The sequence below is a fragment of the Triturus cristatus genome, chromosome 9, assembly GCF_964204655.1.
Source record: "Triturus cristatus chromosome 9, aTriCri1.1, whole genome shotgun sequence".
NCBI lineage: Eukaryota > Metazoa > Chordata > Amphibia > Caudata > Salamandridae > Triturus > Triturus cristatus.
Genome location: NC_140592.1, coordinates 456643912 through 456669952, shown reverse-complemented (window position 1 = coordinate 456669952; position 26041 = coordinate 456643912). Strand labels below are relative to the sequence as shown.

General features: G+C 47.1%; 1 long non-coding RNA gene across 3 annotated transcripts in view; it reads left to right on the top strand.

The window, feature by feature from the left end:
- Positions 1-478: 478 nt before the first annotated feature.
- Positions 479-26041, top strand: part of LOC146798134 (uncharacterized) — a 234646-nt gene continuing 209083 nt past the window's right edge. For 2 of the 3 annotated variants that reach the window (XR_014968620.1, XR_014968619.1), the window contains exons 1-2: positions 653-789; positions 24532-24670. This is a non-coding gene — a long non-coding RNA (uncharacterized LOC146798134). Of the gene's footprint in view, positions 790-24531; positions 24671-26041 lie in introns of all 3 variants that reach the window. The other variant, XR_014968618.1, reaches the window with a different exon arrangement.

The window sequence follows — 26041 nt, the reverse complement described above, 5'->3', positions numbered from 1 at the left end:
AATGAACCACGCCTCAAAACTGCTTCTTATTAAGTCAGTGTTTTAAGTGAATTGTGCAGTTTTGAATCAAAAGGCGCATAGACTATTACCGCCGCCATATTAGATGCTAGTGCCCAATTTGAGGAGAGGATGTGGTCTCACGGCTAGACTGCCGATTTTGGACTGAGAAACCAAGGTTCGAGCCTCAGGTTCGACTCCACAGCCTGCGATCCTGAGCAAATCACTTAATCTCCCCAAATTCATGGTTCCTTGTAACTGGTGCTGATATAAAGCGCTCCAATACCGTCGAGTTCGCGCGCTATTAAATCTGCAGAAAAAAAACATTCACAGTCTAGTTTTACAGAACTCAATGGGGTGGGGTGTGTGTTTGTGTGGGGGGGGGTGGGGGTGGGGGGCGGCGTTTCTGTTACTGTATTTTGAACCTAACCCTACTTCAAGATGGCCGCACCACTCGTGGATGTTACTTGCTTCGTTATCTAGTGGTATTGTTCCACGATGGCCCTAAAATGACTTATTAAAATTTCAAGCAATCAACTGCAAGCCGAGCGCTTGTTTTCTCACAAAATCCTAGTCTGTCCAACAACATCATCCCTGTTGTAGTAGTCAAACGATTTTGCCATTTAGATCGAGCATGCGTTTCTCGTAAATGACAGCTGGAAATGACGCAAGCGCAGTGGCACGGAAGTCTTGACTAGGGATCGCCCACCCTTCTGACAGCTGGCGCATCGTGCTGTGTTCTAAAAGCAGCTCTCGACGGAGGCGAGTCGTGTGGGCTTCTCTGCGGGGGAGGTATGTGTGAAGGAGCTTCTTCGAAATGGCCAAGGTTGTTTTTTATAGTGCAAATTGCAACGGTAAAGGGGGGTGTGTGCGTGGGGGGGGGGGGGGGTTAGATGAAACTGCCCTCAAAATTGTCTTTGGGGCGAAAAGGTTTAGTGCACTCTGTAGGCGTGTAAGTGTTGGCTGCTATGGTTGCTGAGTATGCGTGGTTTTGCGTCTTGAATCCATAATGCCCCCAGAGCTCGGAAGCTTTTCTGGGGGGTTGTTGCGGACGCCTTTCCATTATCATTTTCCAGGACACTGTGTGCGGGCAGAGAATTTGCACTCGTCCTGAAGATGTTTCGTTGGGGAACCGGGAACATGGAGGAGCCACCTTCTCAAAATGTTGGAGCCCAAGATGCTTGTCACGATTTTAAAAATAGTTTGGGAAAATAGCAAGGGGAGTGTAAATACTCTACTTGGACACGTAGTAGAGTTGTAAGTAGCTTGTGTATTTACTTCACCAACATAGGCTCCGCGAAGTGTGGAGTGCAAGGTACACAGCCGCTCTGTCAGTCACCAGCTGTCAACTGTCAACATTCCAGACTGACAGATGATGACAAGTATGCAGCGGTACGGTTTCTGAGAGAGGGCACAAGTGTGCAGATCACAACACATCTCCCTACTGAGGTAAGAGAAAGAGAGTGAGAGAGAGAGAGAAAAAGAGATGCAATAAATTACATGAGTAAAGAACCATACGATATGCAAAATGAACTACTTACAAACGTAATCTGAGAGTTTGACAGGAGGTAACAACCTTCTACCTGCTCTGCTTGTGCTAAAAGGCTGTGGAGGAATCCTGCATATGGGTGGTGGGCAATCTTCTACCTACTCTACACATGTAGGTCAAAAAGGGTCTTTCCTGCACAGGTGTGGCAGTGGGCAGCAACTGTGAGGTGTGTGCAGCAGCATTTGAAGTGTGAGGCTCCTAGTCGGTCTTGTCATCAGGACACTCTGCCATGGTTCTGCTGTGTGCAGAAGTGCTTGGATTGTTGGCAATATCGTCTCTATGGGACGGATTGCTGGGAATGGTGTTGGTTTGCTCCCTAAGTGTTTGTTTGCATAAGGAGAGAGCAGAGAAGTGCCACACCTTGCCATGGCTCAGGAGAGCTGAGTTGCAAAATACCTTGCATACGGATAGGGGTTGTGAGAACTTGTCTTTACCTTTGCTTATGTGTCCACTTCTCTTGACCATGACAGTGTCCCCAATGCTAAGCTTTACAGGTTTGCACCCATGTTTCTGGTCATACCTGGCTTTACAGCTGGTTTGAGCCTGCACCAATCTACTTCTTACACGGTCTGCTGACCAGTGTACACATTTAGCAGCTTTTACCCACCCCACATTGTCTTTGGACAAGGGAGTTCTGCCATGCATGAGCTCAAATGGGCTGTGGCCAGTGGTGTCGCACGCTGTGATACGATAGGCCTATAGAGTTTTGAGAATTTCCTGTCTCCAACTCAGTTTGTTACTGTTGGCTAGTTGGATAATGCTCATGATGATCCTATTAAAGCGCTCAACGGCACCATTACCTGTGGAATGGTAGACTGAAGTAGTTTTGTGAGTTATCTGGTTCCTCTGTATGTACGTTTTGAACGTGTCTGACAGGAATTGTGGTCCGTTATCACTAATTATCTGTTTGGGGAGACCTTCATGTGTGAACGCATCATCTAAGAATCTGACAACACCCATGGAATCTGGTTTAGTGACAAACTGGTGCTTGGGCCTTTTTGAGAAGTGGTAAACAATGACGATTACATACACCTGCTCTTCTTGTTCGTAAACGGGACCCATGATATCCACCCCTATTCTCTCCCATGACATGGAGGGGCTGGTAATGGGATGCAGGGGTGGTCTGAAGGTGACTTGAGTTTTGTCTGAATTGAGGCATAATGTGCAGTCCCTGACCACCCTTTCCACACTTATGCTGATGCCGGGCCCCCAGTAACAATTTTTTACTCCGTTTTTTTGTCTTGCTAATTCCTAGATGCCCTTCATGGCACAAGTTTAGTATCTTCTTCCTGAGACTGCTTGGTGGAACTACTCTGCCTCCCCTCAACAGTAAACCATTTTCGTGTGACAATTCATCCTTGACTTCCCAAAAATAACGTAGGAGTCAACCAATTTACTCTTACATGTCCATCCTTCGTTAATCATTCTTATCACTTGGCTTAAAACGGAGTCATTTGCTTGTTATGTAACCCATTCCTCAAAAGAAATGCCATGTAATTCTTCATGAATACTTGTACTGCATGACTCTTCAACATCAACTAGTTCCCTCGGGTCTGAAACTTCAACAGGCTTTCTGCTCAAGAAGTCTGCCACCACATGTTTCACCCCAGGAACATACTGTATAATGTAATTGTAATCAAATAGGTGTACAGATAGCCATGCCAACCTTGAGGAAGCTGCATACAGGCCCTTTGTGGTGAAAACCTTGGTGATTGGCTTGTGATCAGTGCATAGGGTGACCTTGTTACCCCAAACAAATTGATGGAAATGTTTGAGGACCCACACGCATGCTAGAGCTTCTCTCTCTATGACCGATAATTTTTCTTCGGTCGCGGTCAGAGAGCGGGAAGCAAAAGCTATGGTATGTTCCACCCCATTAGTGTCCTTTTGAGTGAGCACAGCACCCAAACTCTTGCAACTGTCATCTGTGGGAATAATGTTCTCTAGTAGCGGGTCGAAACCTTGCAAGGGCACTGCAGAGCACATTTCTTTTTTCAATGAGCTGAAGCGAGTTGACACATATCATTCCAATCAAATTTTTTTTTTGCAGCTTAAGTAATTGCCTTAGAACATATGTTTTGCACGAAAAGTTCTTGATGAATTTTGCATAAAATTCGACCAAACCTAAAAATGATTGTAACTCGTCCTTATTGTTAGGCACGGGAGCTTCTCTAATTGCATCTATTAGTTCTTTCTTTGGACTAATTCCTTCACCAGTGATCTCATGACCCAGGTAGTTCACCTTATTGCACGCAAATTTGCATTTCTTGTGTTCAGCTGTTAAACCCTTGGCATCCAGGATTCCTAGCACTTGGTTGACTTTCAAGTTGTGCTCTTCCCTTGTTCTTCCCATGACAAGGATGTCATCCTGGAACATTAATAAGCCAGTGACTCCCTTAAAGATGTTCTGCATCAACCTCTGAAACATCGCGGCAGCGGAAGCGAACCCAAAAGGCACTTTAGTGAACTGGTAACAAGAGGGAGTGCGCCTGATTTGTCCATTTGTAATCTCTACGCAATTTGATAGTTTTTAAAAGATTTTAAAATGCTCCTAATTTCGTAGCGAACTCTGCTCCTGTCCACTTACTCCCTCCTGTGCACGATAGCGCCCTATCTGCTCTTTGCCCCTTTTGCTCTCGCTTTGCCCCCATGGCTCCCTGGAGCTTCTGAACACACATTACCCTGTCTGTTCCATGTCACCTCTAAGCCCTCACTGCCCTCTCTGCTGGAATGGTATTGTGCACCGTGGGCACACGTTTGCAGATGTATTAATGCAGGGGCAATGAGGGTAGTTGCTCAGTCTGTAAAACAGCCCACAGACAAAGTGATTAGGATAGTCAGAAGCCCCGCAGTAATAGCCAGAGGCGTAGCTTGGTCAGTGAAATTTGGGCAGTTGTAAATCTAAAATGTACCTACTAAAAAAAGCAGTGGGTCACAGAGCGAAGATGTGAGTTGACGGAGTGTCAATCGGGATGGTCTGTTGCCATGAGAAGCAGGGTCAGTACTGATTTGCATTAGGTGAGCCTGTAGGGCTGATTCAGAGTTTAGCGGACAGTTACTCTGGTGCAACGGAGTACCAAGTTATCCAACTAAAGGTCTGCTCACCCGATTTTGTGTTGGGAAGACCGCAGGTTTTAAGCTAATGCAGTAGAATGTACTCTATCAGTGTAAAAGTTCCTTCCATGACCCGAAGGAGTAGGTGCCATCAGAAGTAAGTCATCCGACCGTTCGCCCTATTTAGAGAGAACGGTCACAAGGCTTTTAAAATTTTTTTTTTTGAACTGTCCGTCAGTGCCAGGTATATACTCATGGTGAGGAACATTAAACAAGCAGTTGTAATGAGGTAGGTCTCGCATTTACGCGAGTTTAAGCTATTGGCATTGTAAATGACAATGCGTTTTATTTATGTTTTAAAAACCAAAACATAAATAAAAGGCATTGTCATTTACAATGCCAATAGCTCAAACTCTCGTAAATGCGAGACCTATTGCATTGCAAATGCAAAGCATCACGGACAACGGGAGGGTGGGCGGGCGGGGGAGAGAGTAGGCATGGACAGCAGGGGCGGGGGGAGCGGGAAGGGAGAAGCCTTGTACAATAGGAGTGAGGGTAGGACAAGGTACGACAATGGGAGGGATGGTAAAGAAGGCACCCAAGCACATCGTGCCTGGAGTAAGAAAGAAAATAGTGCTCACAGTCTAAATAACACCTACCGTATAACACCCGAAGTAAAGGGGCCAGTCGCCATTGGAGGTTACAAAAGAGGAGGCTGTACTAAGGAGGGACTAATAAGCCCATTTTCGAATCAGAAGCCAGCATTTAGGACAGACAATGACACAAGCCAATGGCAAATATTGGCGGAGAGTGGGTGGGGCTTCTATTCGCTACTCCACCACAACAAGTCTCACAGTGCAGCGCATGCGCACTGGCTCAGACTCGACCTAAAAAAGGAAAACATTACCTCACACTAAGGGAGAAAACTAGTGTGGAGAGTCATTAGTTTTCATTTTCTTTTTCAAAAACAAACTCCCCCCTTTGGGAGTTAAAACTTTGGAGAAGTTGGACACCAGTCGTCATGTTTGATGGAGCTGCCCATTAAACCTTTCCTGCATTGGCAGGAACCGCCATGACGGCAGTTCCGGCCAATGTGTAGAGATGTCCCCTGGGCTGGTGGACTTCTGTAAATATGGCGAGTGGAGTAAAGGCAATAAAGTCTTCTGCCACCCTGTCTGCCTTTTCTTAATCTGCTGAATCCTAAATCAGGCCACTCTGTCTATAGTGGCACAGTGGGTTAAAAACAATGGTTTACAGTGCTACCTGAGGGATTTCCAGCACTTAGATTATTTACAAGTATTCGACCTATCATCTTTTGGGTGGCTGATTGCCATTAGTATGCTTGGAAACCTGAAACTGGTGAATATTTTTTTAAGCCACTACTGCCAATAATTGTGAGTTCTAAAAAGTAGTAAATTGCATCCATTAAAGGAGTGCATTTATGGGTGCAGATTTGCTCCTTTTTTATTTACAAATAAGTGGCGCAACGAGGCCCAGCAATCAAAGTTGCTGCACTACATTGTGTCACCTGGAGAGAGCAGGACTGTGCTATCTCCAAAGAAATTGGGCAATTCTGTTCTCCCCAGCACTTTGGGATGCTTAGAGCCAACACAGGCACCCTTGCGCCATGCTGCAAGGGTGTCAGCCTTATGGTCAGGATAGTTTTTGTGCAGTAGATGTACCTTCCTGCACAAAGCTATGCAACAAGCATAAAATAAGGAGAAATAACAATATTTCTTGTCGTTATGCCGGCATCAGGCAGGCACACAATTCTGGCGCAAGTCCATGTCTAATACTCTTTAGGTGCCCTCTGGGTGCATGTCATAATAAATCCAATAATGGAATCAGTCTGGATTTATTAACACAAGGTGTTTGCTACCAAACACCATAGGTTTCAATAAAACCATTATGTAGCTGGGTAATTCATAATGACCAGTGCCCTGTACATACCTTAACATGGCTTCCCTGTTCACTTGCAATATCTAGTTTTGACTAGACATCACAGGGTCATATCTGCTCAGGCAGATATGCCTTCACATAGGATATAATGCACCCTGCCTTGGTGTTGTAAGGCCTGCTATAGCGGTGGCTTAGATATATCATATGCATTGCAGTGACTTGGGCATGGCACACAGAAGTGTGTGCCATGCAGTGTTTTAACCATGGTTTGCACCATGTCACACAGCTTGAAATGGCAGTCCTCATGTAACTTGTTTGGGGGTCCCTTAGGGTGGCATCAAACATGCTACAGCCATTAGGGACCCTCTGTGGTGTCCTTGCCCTAGGTACCAGGTGTACCACTTACTAGGACTTGCAGGGGTGCCACAGCATATGTCAATTGTATCACAATTGTATCTTTTACCTTGTTTTAGGGAAAGAACATTCACAATGGGGCCTGGTTTGCCGACTTCCAGTGCACTTCCAGTTGAAAACATCAGTACTGGTGAGCAAAAAGTGAGGGTGACCATGACAAAAAGAGGCACTTTCCTACAATCGCCAGTCCTTCCAGTAGGCCGCTCATTTCAGCTGTGCAATCAGAAAGTATAATTCCAGACCAAGTACGAATAGCCTGCTGTTATCGGTAGGAAGTCGTAGCTTGGTCAGCGCAGTTCTATGGAGCCTCAGATGAGATAAGTCAGCAAACTATCCCATCTTTCAAAAGAAGAATTTAGGGAACCAAATAGGTAGTGTGTTAAAATAGTGCAGAACGCGTGGGAGGTACACCATTTTTAACCGTGCAGCCCTGCCCATAACAGCGAGAGAGTCAACCAGAAATGTACGGCATGTTGTAGGGAGGTTAGAGTCATCCTGAAGTTGCCCTTTAAGATGTCAACCATGTTGTGGTAGATGAGAAAACTCAGGTATGGGAATGTGATTGGCTCCCACTGAAGATTGTGTCCTACTTCCGGTGGTATTTCTTGTGTTGCTGAGGCGTGTAACAGGAATGCATTAGATTTATCTCAATTCATGGGAATGCCCGACAGGCTACTAAAATCCTTCAAGGCTTGAAAAGTGCCCTCTACCTCAAAGTGTTCACCTCGGAGATGTAACAATGTGTCATCAGCGTAGAGGGCGACATAGAGGGGGAGGCCATCAACCAGTTACCCTTAATAATATTGACCAGTGCGGAGCATTAGGGCTAACGGTTCTATCGCCATGGCAAACAGCACCGGCGACAATGGATTGCCTTATCTTGTACCCGTTTCGACCTGGCAGGGAGCCAAGATGACACCCCCAGTCGTAATTATCGGGACATGTATAATAGGCATTCCCAAGTACGAAACTAAACATAGAGGGGTATTAGGAGTGCTTTAAGGCCCAGCATACAGGATCCGTAGGATACTATGTAATATAATAAGTATGCAATTCCTGGGGGAGGGAAGGACGGGAGCATCTATGTCAGGGAAACTGAGACAACAGATTTGTGAATCGGATTGCTGAGAAGCAAGAGCCCTCACACACCCATGTTGGTCAGGAGGGTCCTCCCGGGGTTTTGAATGGCCTTTAGTGTCATAGGTATCATCTCATGCTGCAGTCGGAGACTCGAAAAATATGGATTTGCCATCATCTGCACCCGCAAACTGGCAGGGAACAGGAGAGAATAAGAGATAGCAAGGTTTTGCAATCTCCTGTTTATCGTGCTGAAGGATGTGGTAAGTTTTTGGACAGCTGCCGCGAAAGCTGGTATAATCAAAACCCTTGCACTCTTCACCAAGAATGGGTCTGCAGTGCGCGCCTGTCGCAACAGATAGTCCTGATCTCGCAAATGCAAGAAACGGGCCACCACTGTCTGCGGTGGCGCACCAGCTATGGGCAGGCCTTCTGGTAACCAATCTTCATGGAAGGCGATTATTGAGTCACCCTCAATGCGCTCAGGCAGCCTGATAATCCTGATATTACTGTGTCTGGCTCTGCCCTCCTGATCATCAATTCTGGATCTCAGGACTCTGCCGTCCGAGTCCCCCAAGTCGCAGCACGGAAGGGGTTGCCATACCGCAAACTGGCTAGAATAGTCTTGCTGCATGGGCAGCCAATGTTCTGCAGAGGTGCTACGGTGCTCCCACCTCCTGGGGCCTCCAAGTTGCAGCACAGTGCCCAAAGCTGCCCCTGGAAACAGGATGACGCGTGGGTGGGGTGGGGGTGAGGCTGGCTGTGCCTGCACCTGCTCTGTTTCCTACTCTCCTGGGAGGGGTGGTGCTTTACAGACGAGATCTTGTTGGGTGATGAGCTTATATGCTATATACGAATGGTGAAACGCAAGCTTGTACAAACTAGTCACTTTTCATATTCTTCACAGTCTTAAATTAATTTTCCTGGCTCTAAATTAATGGTGGCCCACCAAAAACTCTCCCTCACCTTTGTTCCTTTTCATATTTTACATGCCCAGATGTCCCTTCTGAGCAAATTTAGCTGAATGCTCATAGAGATTAATTTTTCTCTCTTGGAAGTACGATTATTCACAAAAGCTGAACATTCTTTACCTTTGAAAAGCATAGTATCTGCGTCCCTTGCAAACTTGTTTCATTTCATTTTAATTTCTTAAATGTATTATTAAAGCTCAAAAAAGCAAAGCGATCAAATGACATGGAAAGCAATAATGACACCACACATTAACTGATCTAAAAAACTAACTGAAGACATTCTTTATAAAAGAGTGCAGAAAGTATGTAGAGTATAAAAACGGCTAAAAGAAAGTAGAAAAAAATGTGTGCTTTAGCGCAAAAAAAGAGAGAAGGACCTCCCTTGATACTGAGTGTCGGATTAACCAGACAAAGTAAAGCTTGAAAGGCAGGCCTCAGATTATGACCAGGGAAGGAGACGGAGCTAATTGAAGATAGACAAGAGGGGCGTGGAAGAAATTACTAAATCTGTAAAATCTCAGACTCTTGCTTTTTAGGTCGAGCCTAGAGCCAGCGCGCATGCGATCCTCTGCGAGACTTGTTGTGGTAGAGTAGCGAATAGAAGCCCCGCCCACTCTCCATCCATTTTTTCCATTGGCTTGTGTCATTGTCTGTCCTAAATGCTGGTTTCTGATTCGTCGATAGGCTTGTTAGTCCCTTCTTAGTACCGCCTCCTCTTCATTTGTCACCTCCCATTGCGACTGGCTCCTTTACTTCGGTTGTTACACATGCATGTTATTTAGACTTTGAGCACTATTTTCTTTAACAAGGTTCTCCTACTGCAGACGTGAAATGCTTTTGAACCTTCTTTACCCCCCTGCCATCCATCCCGTTGTCCGTGCCTTCTCCCCGCCCTCCCTCCTGTTGTCCATGCCTTCTCCCCCTGAACCCCGCCCTACTGTTGTCCGTGCCTTCTCCCCGCCCTCCCTCCCGTTGTCCGTGCCTTCTCCCCCCACCTGCCCTCCCTCCCGTTGACCGTGCCTTCTCCCCCCGCCCTGCCTCCCGTTGTCCGCGATGCCAACCATTTCCAATGCAATAGGTCTCGCTTAAATGTGAGACCTATTGCATTGCAAATGCTTGTTCACTCTGTCATTGTGTTCCTAAATAGCTTCAGCTTTTATAGGGAAACCTGAAAGGAAAATGCATTTGCTCATTAATCTTTCAAGGCATATACATACTGCTTAGTATATCGGTATTAGTGCATTTAAGCTTCCAAATCAAACTTCAACTCAAATTCATTCCAACTTTTATAAAACAACACATTCACAAAATTATCTCAATCTGTTCTTAAGAGAATTTTGATCACCACAAGAAAATGGGAATAGCTTTTACCAACCAAGTACATCCTAACATTTTGTAGTCGGTGAAATAATGTTTCCTTTGAGCAGTGATCTCTGTCTATATGGGACAAAAGCAACTTCTCAATCTTTTTCACCAACATTCTGAGACGCTTCGGCCCTGATGTCAGATCTACTGTCAACAATCTGCATATCTCTACATTTTCAAGATTCAAATAAGTGTAGATATTGAGCTGTCCTCATTTATTTCTTTAAATTGTAGAAAGCTTGCTTGTGCTTCTCTCTCTATTTCTAAACCAATCCTTTTGAAAAATATTTTATTTAGTGACTCAGATCTGTCCTGTTTATTATTCAGACAATTTTAATAAAATCTGTTTAATCCGTTGAAGGAAACTAGTTCCTCCTTATTGGGAGATCTCAAGTTTCCTTTTTCCATGCACGAGTTGCTCATACAGTTAAAGTTTTTACTTAACATTCCATCCTTTTAGTTCAGGTTGTCCCATTATAAGTAGAAAGGAGGGCCTGTCAAGCTAGCAACATGTCAGCATTTATTCGCCCAGAGACAGATCTGATTTTACTTGTGTCCTACCCTGCACATAAACCAAAGATTGACTACACATCAGCAAACAGTTGGCAAGTGACAGACACAGCTACACTTTCCTTGTATCCATTCTTCACGTTCCAGGGGATGAGTACACAGGTGAGATTGAGAATACTTTAACACTAAAGCTTTTAACAGGAGGTAAGGAAAATACAACCAGTCCCTAATGCAACCACCAACTAACTGCTAACCCCCATCTTCCCCCGCATTTCAAACAACGCACCAGAATTCACTAATCTCACAAACACACACCTTCTTTTTTGTTTTCAATTACATCTTCATTCCATAATATCCACAATGAATAGTGTGAGGCTCTTTATTGGTGTTTTGTCATGCCGTAGGTGGTAGATATGTGTATTGCGAAACGGGGTTTAAGGTGTTTTGCACAGGGACTAAAAGAGTTTATCTATTGGGAAGTTGTGGGCTGTTCTTATAGGGTGATTGGACGTAGGATGGCTGCTTGTGCGGGGCACTGTTTAGAGGAATAGTGTGTTTAGAGGTCCTTTTGTATGAGGTGAAATTTGTGTGCAAGTTTGAGTTGGAGATGTCTGGGCTTGTTTCTAGGGGACCTGCAGGGGTCTGAGTCGTGTGTGTAGGTATTTTTTAAGAAGCTCTGTCAAAGCTGATGCGGAAGATCTACTCATATTATTTTAATTTAAATTGCGTATGAAGGAAATATAAGAAGTAGCTTATGCGACGCACTGCAATGGTATTTAAATTGTGGGGTATTCATGAGAGATGTCTCAACATTTAATATGCTACGTGGGTGTGCTTGAAGTCGGATGGAAATGTGGATGGGGCCTCAACGTCGTTGGGAGGCACTAAAATACAGACAGAAAACTTGAATGACCAAGTATGAATCTCATGTCTACATTGGTTATGATCAGTAACTATCCGTGGTTGCTTGTGTGTTCTGTTTAGATGGAACATTGCTCCATATTCGAGTTGGACTGTCCTTTTCTGCCATGGCCAACCATGATTTGCCTATGGTCGGTTCTTATCTTAAGTGGCAGAAACTTGTCAAAATGATGGCGTAGAATGCATGCAGAAAAAATAGTGGAATTCAAGCCTTTCATCCATAACTTTTGTGTCACATGGCTACTTTAAAGGTACAGCCCCATAAATACAACACATTTAACTGTGATAACCTCAGCTCCATTAATGAGTCATCTTCATTTACAGTTTAATCCTCATTTGTGATTTTGTAAAACAAGAAAGTTGCAGGCTTCGGTCATTTCTTTTCTCATTCTTTTCATTTATTTCGGTTTACTTTAAAGAATCATGTTCTAGGATTTATGATTAGAGTTGCCTATCCCTTTCTTTATAAATGTAAGATTACTTTTTATTACTATGATCTAATCACAAAAGCATTCTAGATTTATATTTACAGTAGTTTTTATTTAGGTTCCTCATTAATTTAAATGATATTAATGTGGTTTGGTTTAAGGTTAACTTTTGAATTATGTTTAAAGTTCTGGTCAGAATATGGATTTTTGTTAAGTTTAGAGATATTTTTTATGCAATTGGTACAGTTTTAGGGTTGTAGTAGGGGCTAGCGCTGAAGTGATGAGTTCAAAGCAATGTCCACGTAATGTTATGACTCTGGATCCAAAGAGATGTAAGGCAGACCAAAAGATGGCCCAGTAATGGTTTGTCCCTTTTTAGGGCAGTGCAAGTAATGGTATATATTAGGTCATAACAACAGAAAAACCAAAGGGGGAAAGGTCAAGGCTCTGGGGTTACAAAGTTCAGCGTTAGTTGTACGTAAGTTGAAATTTCAGTTACCTAAATGCGATTAGGAAATCGCTATTCTTAATGTATGACATGCTGGCCCCCCCTATCTTACAGTGGTGTTCAGTGCCATCTTAAATGGGCTAAACATTCCCAAATCATGGGCAGCGGCTGAGGTTTTTCCAATGTATAAAAAGGGTTGCTCCATGGATCCCACCAACACCACCCAAAAACATTTTGGCAGGCTCATTCTCACCAGGCTACAGCAATGACTAAAAGAGAATGGCATACTTTGTCCCTTACAAGCAAATTTCTGCGCCAATACTTCTACTGTAGATCAGGTGTTTCAACTACAGATGATCTATTGGAAAACCATGAACATAGAGAAGGGAAGGCTGTATGCTGTTTTTGTGGACCTCAGAGCAGCCTTTGACTTGGTTCCAAGAAGCCTGCTGTGGAAAAAGTTAGCTGAGCTGGTAGTTCCAACCTACCTGTGTAGCATAGTTGAGAGATTACACATAAACAACTATGCCCAAGTTAGGTGTGGAAAACTGGGTGAAGTAACAGAAACGTTCCCAGTAAAGAGGGGCGTAAGACAGGGTTGTGTCCTGGCCCGACCCTATTTATCTCATTTTTAAATTACTTAGTCGCTTTTCTTAATACCTGTGACAATGATGCTTCCAGATTAGCAGGCATAAGGGTTCAGTGTTTGGTAACGATACGCTCCTTTTAGCAAAATCACCAATGGGGCTACAGAAAATACTTGATCTCTTTAGCAGATTTTGCGTGTCGACGGGACTGGAAATAGACACAAATAAAACAAAATATATGGTTTTTAATCTCTGTCATACCACACACCCAAAGCCCACCTTAGAGGGCAGCCCACTTGAACAGGTTCATGTTTTTGATTACCTGGGCATTACACTAGATGAAAAGATGAATTCTACTTAACACATAGCAAAGCAGAGACTTAAATTGGAATAGCATATAGGGGGCTGCAGAAGTTGCACAAGGGGTCCCTGTGTAGAACTGTCTCCCCTGTCCTCCAGTTGTATACCTACCAGGCACTCACTGTAGCCCTATATACCTTCAAGTCAAGTTTGCGCTATATAAAACTTCATTAAAAAAAAGAATAAAAAAAAAAAATATATATATATATAGTGCCGAAATTTGGTGGCATAACGATCCAAAATCTCTGGTAATGGTGGAATCAGTTCATGAGGTGTCTTCTTTGTTTACCAGCTAGCACTCCCTTGATTCCTTTGAGATTGAATTTAGGGCCCACGCCAATCTTGGAAAAGACTGAATTTTGACCACTGGCTTTTTGGAGTTGTTTGTGAACCCCAGAACTATCGTAGTGGTTTGGAGGAAATACATAAAAATCCGCTCACCTTCAAAATCCCTTGGATCAAATATGTTCAAGACTCATTTAAGGGGATGGGTCTTGCCAATTTTTGTGTTGACCCTGAGGGCTATTGCTCTTCCATAAATGCAAAAGAATTAAATAATCAATTTAGAAAATATGTGTTTAATAATATTTTAATGCATTCGCAAGGCTGTTTAACAAATACCTTTTTAGCAGCGAAGGATACTTACTTTTTAGAAACATTTTGTGATGAAAGTGAGCCTAATTTTGCCAAACACTGTATCTTCAGTTTAGATATGGGACACTACAATTTCATGCCTTTACGTCAAGATGGACAGAATTATTGAATGCGAATGACAAGGGTTGCTATGTGTGTGGTTACAAGAAAGAAAATGCACCCCATTTCTTTTTTTTTTAAAATCTTTTTATTAACATTTTCACTTCCAACCTTTACTGCATTACCATCTCTTGCTTCACAACGTACATTACATCTTTTTTGATTACATGTGTATTCTACATTAATGACCCCTTTCAGGGTTTTCATTACATTGACACCTGTCTCTTTCAACACATCCCCACATCCCGCCCCCGAGCTCTCTACACGCCCCTCCATTAGTCGGAATTGCCTGATTGTGAGTCGTCCTGTGGAGGATCGCAGATGTTGCCCCGATATAGATTCCAATTCCCCCATATCTTATTCCTTTTTTTGGGGCAGCCTCTGTGTACGTATACTGCTTTTTCGGTTACCATCAGTTCATCCATACCACTGCACCATTTTCGGAGTGTCGGGGCTTGCCGGGCTCCCCACTGCTGCGCTATATCCCTTTTTGCTAAGGCCATCCCTAGTGCTACCCATGTTTGTACTGTCTGAGTAATGTCAGCTGCTTCCCAGACATTCAGAATGCAGCCCCGCGGTTCAGGGACCAGGGTTACTCCTGTCACCTGCGCCATTGTGCGCACTGTTGCTTTCCAATAGTTCTGGATGGCGACACATTCCCACAGTATGTGCCAGAACGTGCCCTGTTCCCCGCACTGTCTAACGCAAAGCGGCGTATCGGTTCTGTGTAATTTGTGTAGTAGCGTCCTTGAGTAGTAGGTGCGATGCAGTATCTTTAGTTGTATCAGTTTAAATCGGGCCGAAATCGCCACCTCCCTGGGGGACGCTAACGCTTCCTGCCAATCCGCCTCATCCAGCTCCCCCACGTCAGTCTCCCATCTAGCTTTTAGAGTTTGCGTAGGGTCTGGCTGGTTATTTATGATTTTTTTGTAAGTGAGTGATATGGCTTTCTTCGCCATATGGTCAGTAAGGAGCCTGTCTTCGAGTGGTGAGGATTCAGGCAATTTTGTGCCTTGGGGTATGAGTGCTGTCAATGCATGCCTTATCTGTAAGTATCTGAACTTCTCTGAGTCCGCCAATCCATAGCTCTCCTGCAGCTGCGTTAATGTAATGGTCTCCCCCTTTTTCCACAGGTCCCCCACCCTCGAAATACCGATCAGGTCCCATTGTCGGAAACCTTTCGTGTTCTTGAGCCTCCCTAGTTTGTTGGTATCCCAGAGCGGTGTCGCCTGAGTGAGCACTCCTTCCCACCCCAAAGCCCTCTGGACTTCATGCCAGATCCTGACTGTATGGGCTGTAGGTCCTATGAGATGTTTGTGTTGATTGGTGTTGTATAGTATCCCCATAAGATTATCCGCCCCCAGCAAATGTCTATCCATGCGATAGGCCGGGTCTGCCTGGTCCGCGTGAAGCCATTGGTTAATTACTGACAGGTGTGCGGCCCAGTAATAGACCCTAATGTTGGGGAGCGCTATTCCTCCGTCATACCAACCCTTCACTAGTTTGTGCATCGCGATGCGCGTCGCCTTGCCATCCCAAAGCAGCTTGTTAAGCTCATTATTTATCTCTCTGAAGTACGATGGGAGTATCGGAAATGGTGTGTTTTGCAGGGCGTACAGGAACCTCGGGAGTGTCATCATTTTAAAGAGGGCCGCCCTGCCCAAGAGGGTAAGCGGCAGTGCACGCCAGCCCTGCACATCTCTGCGGAACCGCTCCAGAGGTTTCTTAAGATTTTCAGCTATGAAGTGGGACTCATGCGCCGTGACATATATGCCCAAATATTTAAACCCATTCGATACTATCTTGGCCGCACAGTTTCGCGGGAGTCGAGGCTGGTCCCCTGCGAGTACGTAAATGTGCGATTTCGTCCAGTTTATCGTGTATCCGGACACCCGGCCGAACGCCGCGCAGATATCCATAAGGCAATTGAGCGAACGGGTCGGTGAGGCCAGATAGAGGAGCATGTCGTCCGCGTAGAGCAATACTCTGTCCTCCCAACCCGGCGCCCACTTGAGCCCACGGATCACTTGATCTTGACGTATCCACGCCGCCAAGGGTTCCAGCACAAGTGCGAAGAGAAGCGGTGACAGCGGACATCCCTGCCGCGTCCCCCTGGCCAGGGGGAAGGTGCCTGAGATTCTCCCATTGGCCACCACTTGTGCCATAGGTTTCGTATACAGTAGCTCCACCCATTTTATGAAGTTTGGCCCAAACCCCAAATGGTGAATTACCGCGAATAAAAATGGCCATTCCACCATATCGAACGCCATTTGTGCGTCCAAGGACAGGATTATAGTATCTTCTTGAATTAGTGATTTGCGTGCCATGACACTATGCACTCGCCGCAGGTTCAGCGCCGTATTCCGGTGCGGCATGGACCTGACTGATCCGGGTGAACCACCGCCCTCAAATAAGGCTGTAGCCGCATGGCCAGCACTTTAGCTAGGATCTTTGCTTCCGCGTTGATGAGGGATATGGGCCTGTAGGACATGCAACTGTTTTTCGGTTTACCCGGTTTGTGTATTGCTACTATCGTAGCCAGACGCTGGTCCCCGGGAAGTTCCCCCTTCCTGAAGCTATCGTTATACATGTTCAATAAGTGGGGCGTGAGGACCGTAGCCAAGTGTCTGAAGAGTTCCACCGGGATACCATTAGGCCCTAAGGCTTTACCTGTGTGGAGTGCGAGTATCGCCATGGTCGTTTCTGCCTGCGTAATATCTGCCTCAAGCGCGTGTACTGCTGTTGGAGCCAGCTTTGGCATTCGGATGTCGCGGAGGAAGGCTCTGTTATCGTCTATTGTGGCCGTGGCTGTCAGCGTGTATATACGTTCATAATGTGCCGCCAGTTCCTCCACTATGGCCTGGGGGTCTGTGATTGCCTCACCATTTGTCGTGGCCAGCTCTGCTATCCACCTATTAGCCTTGTCTTTTTTGTCTAACCAGGCCAGCAGTTTTCCTGCCTTGTCCCCTTGCTCGTACACTGTGTGCTTTGTACTCTGAAGTCTAGATTTCGCCTCCTCCCATACAAATGTCCTATACTCTTGTTGCGCCAGCTGCAGGCCATGCGTGGTGGCAACCGTCGCGTCAGCGGCATGTTCCGTCTCCGCCCTTTGCAGATTCTCTTCTAACTGATGGAGTTGTTGGCGTTGGCGCTGCTTGTGGTGGGCCACGGATGATATGGCCTGGCCCCGTAGGACCGCTTTATAGGCTTCCCAGAGCACCGCTGGTGACTCCACCGTGTGTTCATTCTCATTGAAATAACGCTTTGTGGTGGTGACCAATGTTTTCTTGATCTCCTTGACTGTTAGATAATATACGCCTGTCTGGGATGCCCGATGAGCAGGTGAGCAGTATCGGGGAGTGGTCTGATATTCCCCTGGGCAAGTGCACCACCTCAGCTAGCTGTTCCAGCCCCAGCATCTGGGTAAAAATGTGGTCTATCCGCGACTCGCTGTTATGCACTCCGGAGTGGAAGGTGTACTGCCTATCATGTGGGAATTTCGCCCTCCAGGCGTCCGTAAGGCCTATCGTATCTATGAAATTTCTAAGTTTGGAACTGGAGCTGCTGGGCCCTCTAGGGGGACGCCTATCCACGGTCGCGTCAATTACAGCGTTAAAATCCCCTCCTATAATCGTCGCTCCTTGCGGAAGCGAAAGCAGAAATGCTCCGAGGTCTAGGAGCGCTGTAGTATGCAAAGCCGGCGGGATATACACCGAAACAAAATTGTATAGTCTCCCTTCCCACTGGCCCGCCAGTGCCGCGAATCTGCCCTGCGCGTGGTCCATGTCTGTTGCACTATCAGTGGACATCGCTTGTTGACCAGTATTCCCACACCCCTGGAGCCGGTGGTGAACTCCGAATGGACTCCCATGGTATACCCCCATCTATCTAGGGCTTTACACGTGGAACCTACCAAGTGCGATTCTTGTAATAGAGCCACCGCCGTCCCTTTCCGTTTAATGTATTGGAGTACCAGCCCCTGCTTTATCTTGTCCCCCAACCCGTTGACATTCCACAACAGAACCACGAGGCGTTTGCCGTGACTAGTATGGGTGGTGACGTGCTGGGTGTCGGCCTTTCCTAAGGACTGTTTCCTGTCTGGTCCCATAGGCTATAGTGTCGTGTGTGCGCGCTGTGCAATGAACGTAGTGAGTAGTGTCTGTGTTGATATGTACCTTGCTCTTGGTATGCAGATGAACATTTTGAAACAAAAACCCCCTGAAAACACCCCATCCCCCCCACCCCCCTCCCTGCTTCCCTGCCCGGCGGATTCCAAACTACCCACCACCCCAACTGAGCAGAGTGCATTACACCCCTAACTTTATACTTGCGTGCCAGGGGGGAGACGCCAGTTGCCCCCAGTCTCATTCTCCCCCTCAGAAGTTCAGATATGTCCACGGCTGTAAAGACCTCTCCGTCGGTACGGGCCCCTGGTTATAGCCTTCAACAAAATGGCACCTACCGCAGCCCTCGAAAGTCCCCTGTACAGCGCCAGGGAGAGTCCCCGGCGCGGAGGTCTAAGTCCGACCCCCATGGCCACCCCTCCGGGGCCGCACCGGTCGTTGTGCCACTGCCGCTGTTCTGCTGGTCCCTGCGGCGTGTCCGGCATAGAGCGAGTCCTCCGGTCGCCCCCTGTCATGGTAAGTCCGATTCCTCCGCTCCATCCGTGGAGTGTCCCGGTCTTTGCCTTGCACCAGGACGTCCCGTGGTTTTCCGCCAGCCCTCTAACCATTCCGTTGCCTCCTTCGGTGACATGAAAAACCAAGTCTTGCCCTCCGCCTCCACCCTGAGCTTTGCGGGGAATAGTATCGCATATTTCAATTCTCTCCTCCGGAGTTCTTTCTTTACCTCCAGGAAATCTCTCCGTTGCTTTGTCACCAGCGCAGTGTAGTCCGGGTATATTTCTACTTTGCTATTTTCTACTTGGAGCGGGGGAGCGACTCGCGCAGTCTGTAAAATGGCGTCTCGGTCGCGGAAGTTGAAGATTCTTGCCAATATAGGCCGTGGTGGGGCCCCCGGCCTGGGCGATCCTCCCGGCACCCTGTGTGCCCGTTCCACCGAGTAAAACCCCGACAATCCTCTAGGTTGGAGTTTAGTCTTAATCAGATCTTCAACAAACAAGTCCAGTGCCGGACCGCGTACTGTCTCCGGCACTCCCACTAAGCGGATGTTATTTCGACGGGAGCGCCCTTCTTGGTCGTCCAGTTTCGCCTCCAGTTGTTTCTGCACCTGTTCCAAGGATCTCACTTTGTTTTGCAGCTGCGTCGTTTCCGTGGACAGGGTCGCCGTCGTGACTTCCACCTCTTTCAGCCTGTCATTCATCTTGGAGACGTCCGCCCGCAGCAGATTGATATCTGTGGAGATCGTGCCGATCGCTGTTTGCATTTGCGTCAGTGTGCGCATTACATCATGCAGGGTGATCTCTCCAGGCGGGCCGGCTAGTGTTCCGTCCTCTCCCTTCTTGGGAGTCTCCGGGGTCCCCGATCTCTCTACGCGGTAGGCATATTTGTCTAGTTTTCCTGCCTGTGTCCCACGTTGTCCTTTCCCCCCCATGGTGCGTGTCCCTTCTCGCGGTGCAGTGGGCAGGCGTAAGGGAGGTCAGTAATCGCCGTAGTCAGACTGCGCCGGTATGGTCTGCGCTCGGCCTTCCGGTTTTCCCTCCCCTCCCCGCCGCCACCGGCACCGGGGGTCGTTGTCCTGCAGAGGCCTGCCCTCCTGAAGCCGCGGCACAGAGGCGCCACAGGGAGCGCCGTCGCCGCCCACCGCCGCGACTGCGTTGCTGTCTGAATTGCGTCCGCCTGCCTATCGGATAGGATTGCGAGAGGGGGCCGCTGGTGCGAGTCTCAATCCCCTTTGCCTGGCACCTAGTCTGCTGCCAGTCGATCTGTGGCCCCGAGTCACTCTTCCACCACGCCTGTGGCTGGCACTCCGAAAGGCATGCCCGGGTTCTTTGCAGCAGTGTCCCTGTGGGCCCGACTAGCCCGCACCCGGGGACCCACCCGGACCTCGGGCCGCCGCTCCGGTTCCCAAACAGCAGGGCCGATGCCCTCTCCAAAGCGCCCCAAAGTCTCAGGTACTGGTGGGGGGTGGGGAGGGGGGGACGGTCCGCCACCGCCTGCAGTACCCTCCGGAGCACCCCCGTCTCCTGGCCCGGAAAACTCGTCCCTTCTCCCCACCACGCACCCAGTCCAGCAGGCTTACTTCTCCCCGGGGGGGCTCTCACCGTCGCGGGGCCCGGGTCCACTCCTAGTGCGCCGTCAGGGAAGCGCCGTGCGTCAGGGGCCGCTGCTCCGAAGTCTGTCGCTACGCCTCTCCGCCTCCTCCTCCCGCGGTGGTTCGCGCTGGGCGCCGCCTCCTTGGCTCAGCTCGCCAACTTTAGTCCCCGGTGCGGCCACGGGAGGCAGGCCGCACTCCCGGTCTCACCGAGTTGGTCCCTTCGGCGGGCCCGACAGCTCCGAGAACCCGCCCAAGCGCTGCCGCTGCTTCCAGGCCGTCAGTAGCGCCGTTGTATTCCGCCGTGGACGCGGATTAAGGACAGGATTGATGGGGCAAGACGTGAGGGAGCGCGGAGCTCACTTAAGCTGCGGCCATTTCTGTCGGCTGCCGGCAGTAGCTTTTCTGCACCCCATTTCTTATTATTTTGCCCAGCATTCAGTAGGGCTAGAATAAAGTGGTTGATCCCTATTTGTAGGAACCTCAGCACTTGGAGAAATAAGCAGGCATATAGAATTCTTCAAACAGACTTGGCACCCCATATTGCTTTCGCTGTTTCCAGATTTTTATTGCATGCTTGACTGATAAGGAAAATACAGTTTTAAAGGACATTGACAGTTGAGCTTTTATTAATACTTGGCTAATGTTAAATTATTATTCTGGTATTCCAACCCTCTCAAGACCCTATATGTAGCATGGCCCCAGCCTTGTAGACTAGGCCCTTTCTTTTAGAAATGTTTTTGATGTATGTTTTTATCTTTGTTATTAATCTTGTTATTTATTGTTTTATGTATCATTTTCATGATAATGTACCGAAATAAAGAGTATGAAATCAAAATGCTTTTTAGTTTTATTAGCGATTCGTAGTATGTCGCTAATAGCTCATGAATATTAATGAGGAAGGTCACAATTTGCAACACACTATGATTCACTTCCCATTTGCAAATGGATTGCCATTTCTCAAATGGCAGAAAATTGCGAATGTTTTTCAACCGCATTATGGTTGCAAAACATTTGTACAGACCATTTCAATTGGTATTTGGAAGGGACGCCTTTCAACACGCCCCTTCCAAATACCAAATCGCAAAACTCAAATTGCGATTTGGTAAAAAGTTACTGAATTGACACCTGGAGAAGATCTGGAGAAACACCAAGGCACCCGAAAACCACACCACCTACATGGCGCCATGACGAAATACCACAACCGAATCAGAACCACCAAGAGTACGTTCATCCACAACAAAATCCTCGCCAAATCCACCAACTCCAAGGAACTCTTCAGTGTCATTCAGGAATTCACCAACCCCCGCAGCGAAGCCACAGACATCACCCTGTCCCAAGACCTCTGCGACAAGCTTGGAACCTACTTCCACCTCAAGATCAAAAACCTCACCGACATCTTCGTCCACCAGACATCACAGCCGGCCCAGCCCCGGACACACCAGTCAGCCCACCGTCTCCACCTGGATCATGGCCGAAGACACCGCCTCGTCCATGAAAGGCATCCACTCAGGGGCCCCCACTGACCCCTGCCTTCCACACATCTACCACATCGCACCCGATCTACAACGCACCATCAACACTACCTTCGAAACAGGCACCTACCCAGACGACTGGAAACTTGCAGAAGTCAGGCCCCTGCTCAAGAAGCCCACAGCAGACCCCATCGACCTCAAGAATTACCGGCCCATCTCACTCCTCCCCTACGCGGTCAAAGTCGCAGAGAAAACATTCAACAGGGAACTGACATGATTCATTGAAGACAACGCCGTCCTCGACCCGTCCCAATCCGAATTCCGAAGCAACCACAGCACCGAGACCGCTCTACTCGCCGGCACAGATGACATCCGCACCCTCCTGAACCAAGGCCACTCCGCAGCCCTTATCCTACTCGACCTATCAGCAGCCTTCAACACCGTCTCCCAACGCACACTCGTCGCTAGACTACATGACGCCGGCATACAAGGAACAGCCCTAGACTGGATCCGAACATTCCTTACCGGAAGAAGCCAAAGAATCAGACTATCATCCTTCCTCTCCGACCCCACGACAATCACCTGCAGAGTCCAACAGGAGTCATCGCTGAGCCCGACCCTCTTCAACATCTACATGGCCCCCCTCACCGCCATAGTCCTACAACACAGCCTCAACATTGTATCCTACGCTGACGACACCCAGCTCATCCTCTCCCTCACCAAGGACCCCACCGCCGCCAGACTCAACTTCCAGAAAGTAATGCAGGACGTCGCGGTCTGGATGACCAACATCTGCCTGAAGCTCAATGCCGAGAAGACAGGAGTCCTCGTCCTTGGAACCACCCCTTCAGCATGGGATAACACCTGGTGGCCGGCCGCCCTCGTAAGCCCACCGACCCCCTCAGACCACGCCAAAACATCGGCATCGTATTCGAGTCCTCCCTCACCATAACCCGACAGGTCAACACCTTTACCTCCAGCTGCTTCAACACCCTCCACATCCTCCACAAGATTTTCAGGTGGATTCCCCCTGAGTCAAGGAAGACTGTCACCCACGCACCTATCACCAGCAGACTGGACTACGGCAACACACTCTACGCCGGCATAAACAAGGCACTACTCCGCAAACTCCAGACAATACAGAACACCGCCACCAGACGCGTCTTCTGCATCCCCCAGCATGAACACTTCAACCCACACCTGCGAAAGCTCCACTGGCTCCCCGTGGAGAAAAGAGTCACCTTCAAAATCCTCACCCACGCCTACAAATGCCTACACAACACCGGACCCAAATACCTCAACAACAGAATCAACTTCCACTTACCCAAAAGAAACCTACGATCTTCCAACCTCGCACTGGCCGATACCCCGCGCACCCACAGTGCCAGAGTTGGCTGAAGATCCTTCTCTCACATTGCGGCCAAAACCTGGAACGAGCTCCCGGCAGACGTCAGATGCGCCCCCTCCCTGAACACCTTCAGGAAGACTTTCAAGACTTGGCACTCTTCTAAGCAGATCTGCTGACCCCCCCCCGCCCCCCACCCCCCAATCAGAGACCCTCACGGGTGAGTAACCGCTTACAATTCCCTGATTGATCGATTGAATTGCTATTTGGGCTTTGCACATCTCAAAAAGCATTTTTTGTTGTTGCAAATGCCCCGATTCGCAGAAGCGTACATCTAGCCCTTAATCTGCAATTAGCTAGCTATTCCGAGATGGACTTTCATGTGTTTCACAAAGCAATAAAAATGTTTTATAGGTATTTAGCAGTTGTTAAGTGTTTAATTTGAGGCGGCGGTTTCTGGTGCTCAGCAACAGCACTTAATACCAGCTTTTCATGAGCACCAGTTAAGGACGCATTAATTTACGAGGAGATGAAGTGATTTGCCCAGAATGGCAGGACGTTTAGCCGACGGTGAGACTCTAACCAGGTTCCCCAGCTGTGAAGGTAGCACATCTGGCCGTTATGCCACACCCTCTCCCAACTTTCATGGTTAGTAGTTCTGTTTTAGGCAGTGCTAACAGGAGAAATGGGCTGGTGCAAGCTGCCTCCTGACGAGAGCCCTGGCACTTATTTTTTTTGCAATTCAACCACTGCCGTTATATACTTATATCAATGTAGTCCCCATAGAAAGCGTTTTCCAGGAGTGTAGAAAAGACCAAGAGAGCTTTTGGCCAGCTGTTGTTTTGCCTAGAGCTTGGCTGCCAAGGGATTTAAGTGCTAGAAGGCAATTGTGTAGCCTTTTTTCGAGACAAGGTAGGTTTTTTGTGGTAACTCGCTGTCTACAGCATATCACTGGATTCGGGGGAGTGCCCCTGGAAACGTTGCCATGCTCTACGACCATAGAGTTTAGTCGCTGTGCCTCTTTCCTCAGTATATTCTATATAAAGACACTGTTGACGCTTAGATCCATTTCACTCCTGCGTTGTTACAGTATCTCCAAGCTAATTTGGGTATGTCATAGATATGCCATGGAACGCCCACTATCGGTTTCTCTGCTCTTTCACAGGAATAGAAGAAGAAGGACCTTCAGCACTTAAGAGCTAAGAAAGTGCTGGAACTCCGAAGACCACAGCAGAGCTTCGGCTGGAGGATCAGTTAAGATTTGGTGGACTTTCCTTGCAGTTCATGGCTGTATCTGTCACTGGGTATGTATTTGCAGCATGATTCATAGATTTGCCTCTGTTATGCCTTCTGAATTTTATATCTGCACATAAGATGATAACTATTGGACTGTACTACTGGGTCTATTCATAGAATACTTTGCCGAAATTCAAAAGCCCTACTGTGTACCAAATGTTAAGTGTATGGAAACAGACTGCGATGCCTTTATATTTATAATTCGACTTGAGAAAAGGTGCGCAGACGAAACTATAACATAGCCTTAACAGGCGTCATCTTGAGTGGGCTGCTTATCTGTCCCTTACTGTGTTTGACTGTCGTTCTGCAAGTTGCATTTAATTTTACAAGAATAGGTTGTAGTTCTAATCAATAAAGACTTGTACTTAGAGGAATCTGCCACTCCATGGACACTTTTCACTCCACGGACACTTTTCACTCCACTTTAGCTAGAAAGTAAATTTCTATAATGTAGTGAACAGTACCCCTGCCACAAAGTGGGGTGGGCCCATGTAATTGCAGCAACTCACATGTCTACACTTTCCGACGAAAATCTAGTTACATTTTATTTTTAAATGTTGTTGTTTGCTTCTGGGCCCATTTAATTGCAGCAACTGACATGTCTTCACTTTCAGACTAAAATCTGGTTACATTTTATTCTCAAGTTTGTTTTTTGCTTCTGGACCCATGTAATTGCAGCAACTCACATGTCTTCACTTTCTGACTAAAATGTTGTTACATTTTATTCTCAAGTTTGTTTTTTGCTTATTCCAGTCGTATACGTTTTCTAAGCATTGATGTTCTAAATCAAGAGCAGTGATATCCGATAGCTTATTTCAGACAACTTGCTTCTTATTTCTAAAATGTAAACCTTTCCACCCCCTCTATATGTACTTGGTATTGTCAAAGTACTAAATTGCACTATTTCTGGAACAGTCTAAGTTAACTATTAATGTGTTTGCTCGAATGGAGCGAGAACAATGTGTAAGATAAATAGTTGTCTCTAAACATGAATGTCCCAAGAAACCAATGTTTTATCCAGTTGCCTCAGATTCTCTCCATACTGACCCCTGTTATCGTGCCAAGCACTACGTTTTGTCTACATTTCACAGTATATGGGTACCACCACCCTTTTTTTAATGCTAATGTTTGCAAATAGAAAACGTGCAATGGTAAAATTATTGGGTAGAACGATCCATTGTAGTTCATAGAGTTAGCTGCGCACTTGTTTTCCACCTCTACTGTTATTCCATTGTCTTATATTCGTTTAATTCTTATATGATATCCAGACCTTTCCAGCGAGTCTACAGTTCATGCGAGTAATGGGGTTAAACATATAATTTATTTTCCAGGCGAGCAGTGATGTCACCCTGCCCTCTAGAGCCACAAGTGTTATCCTG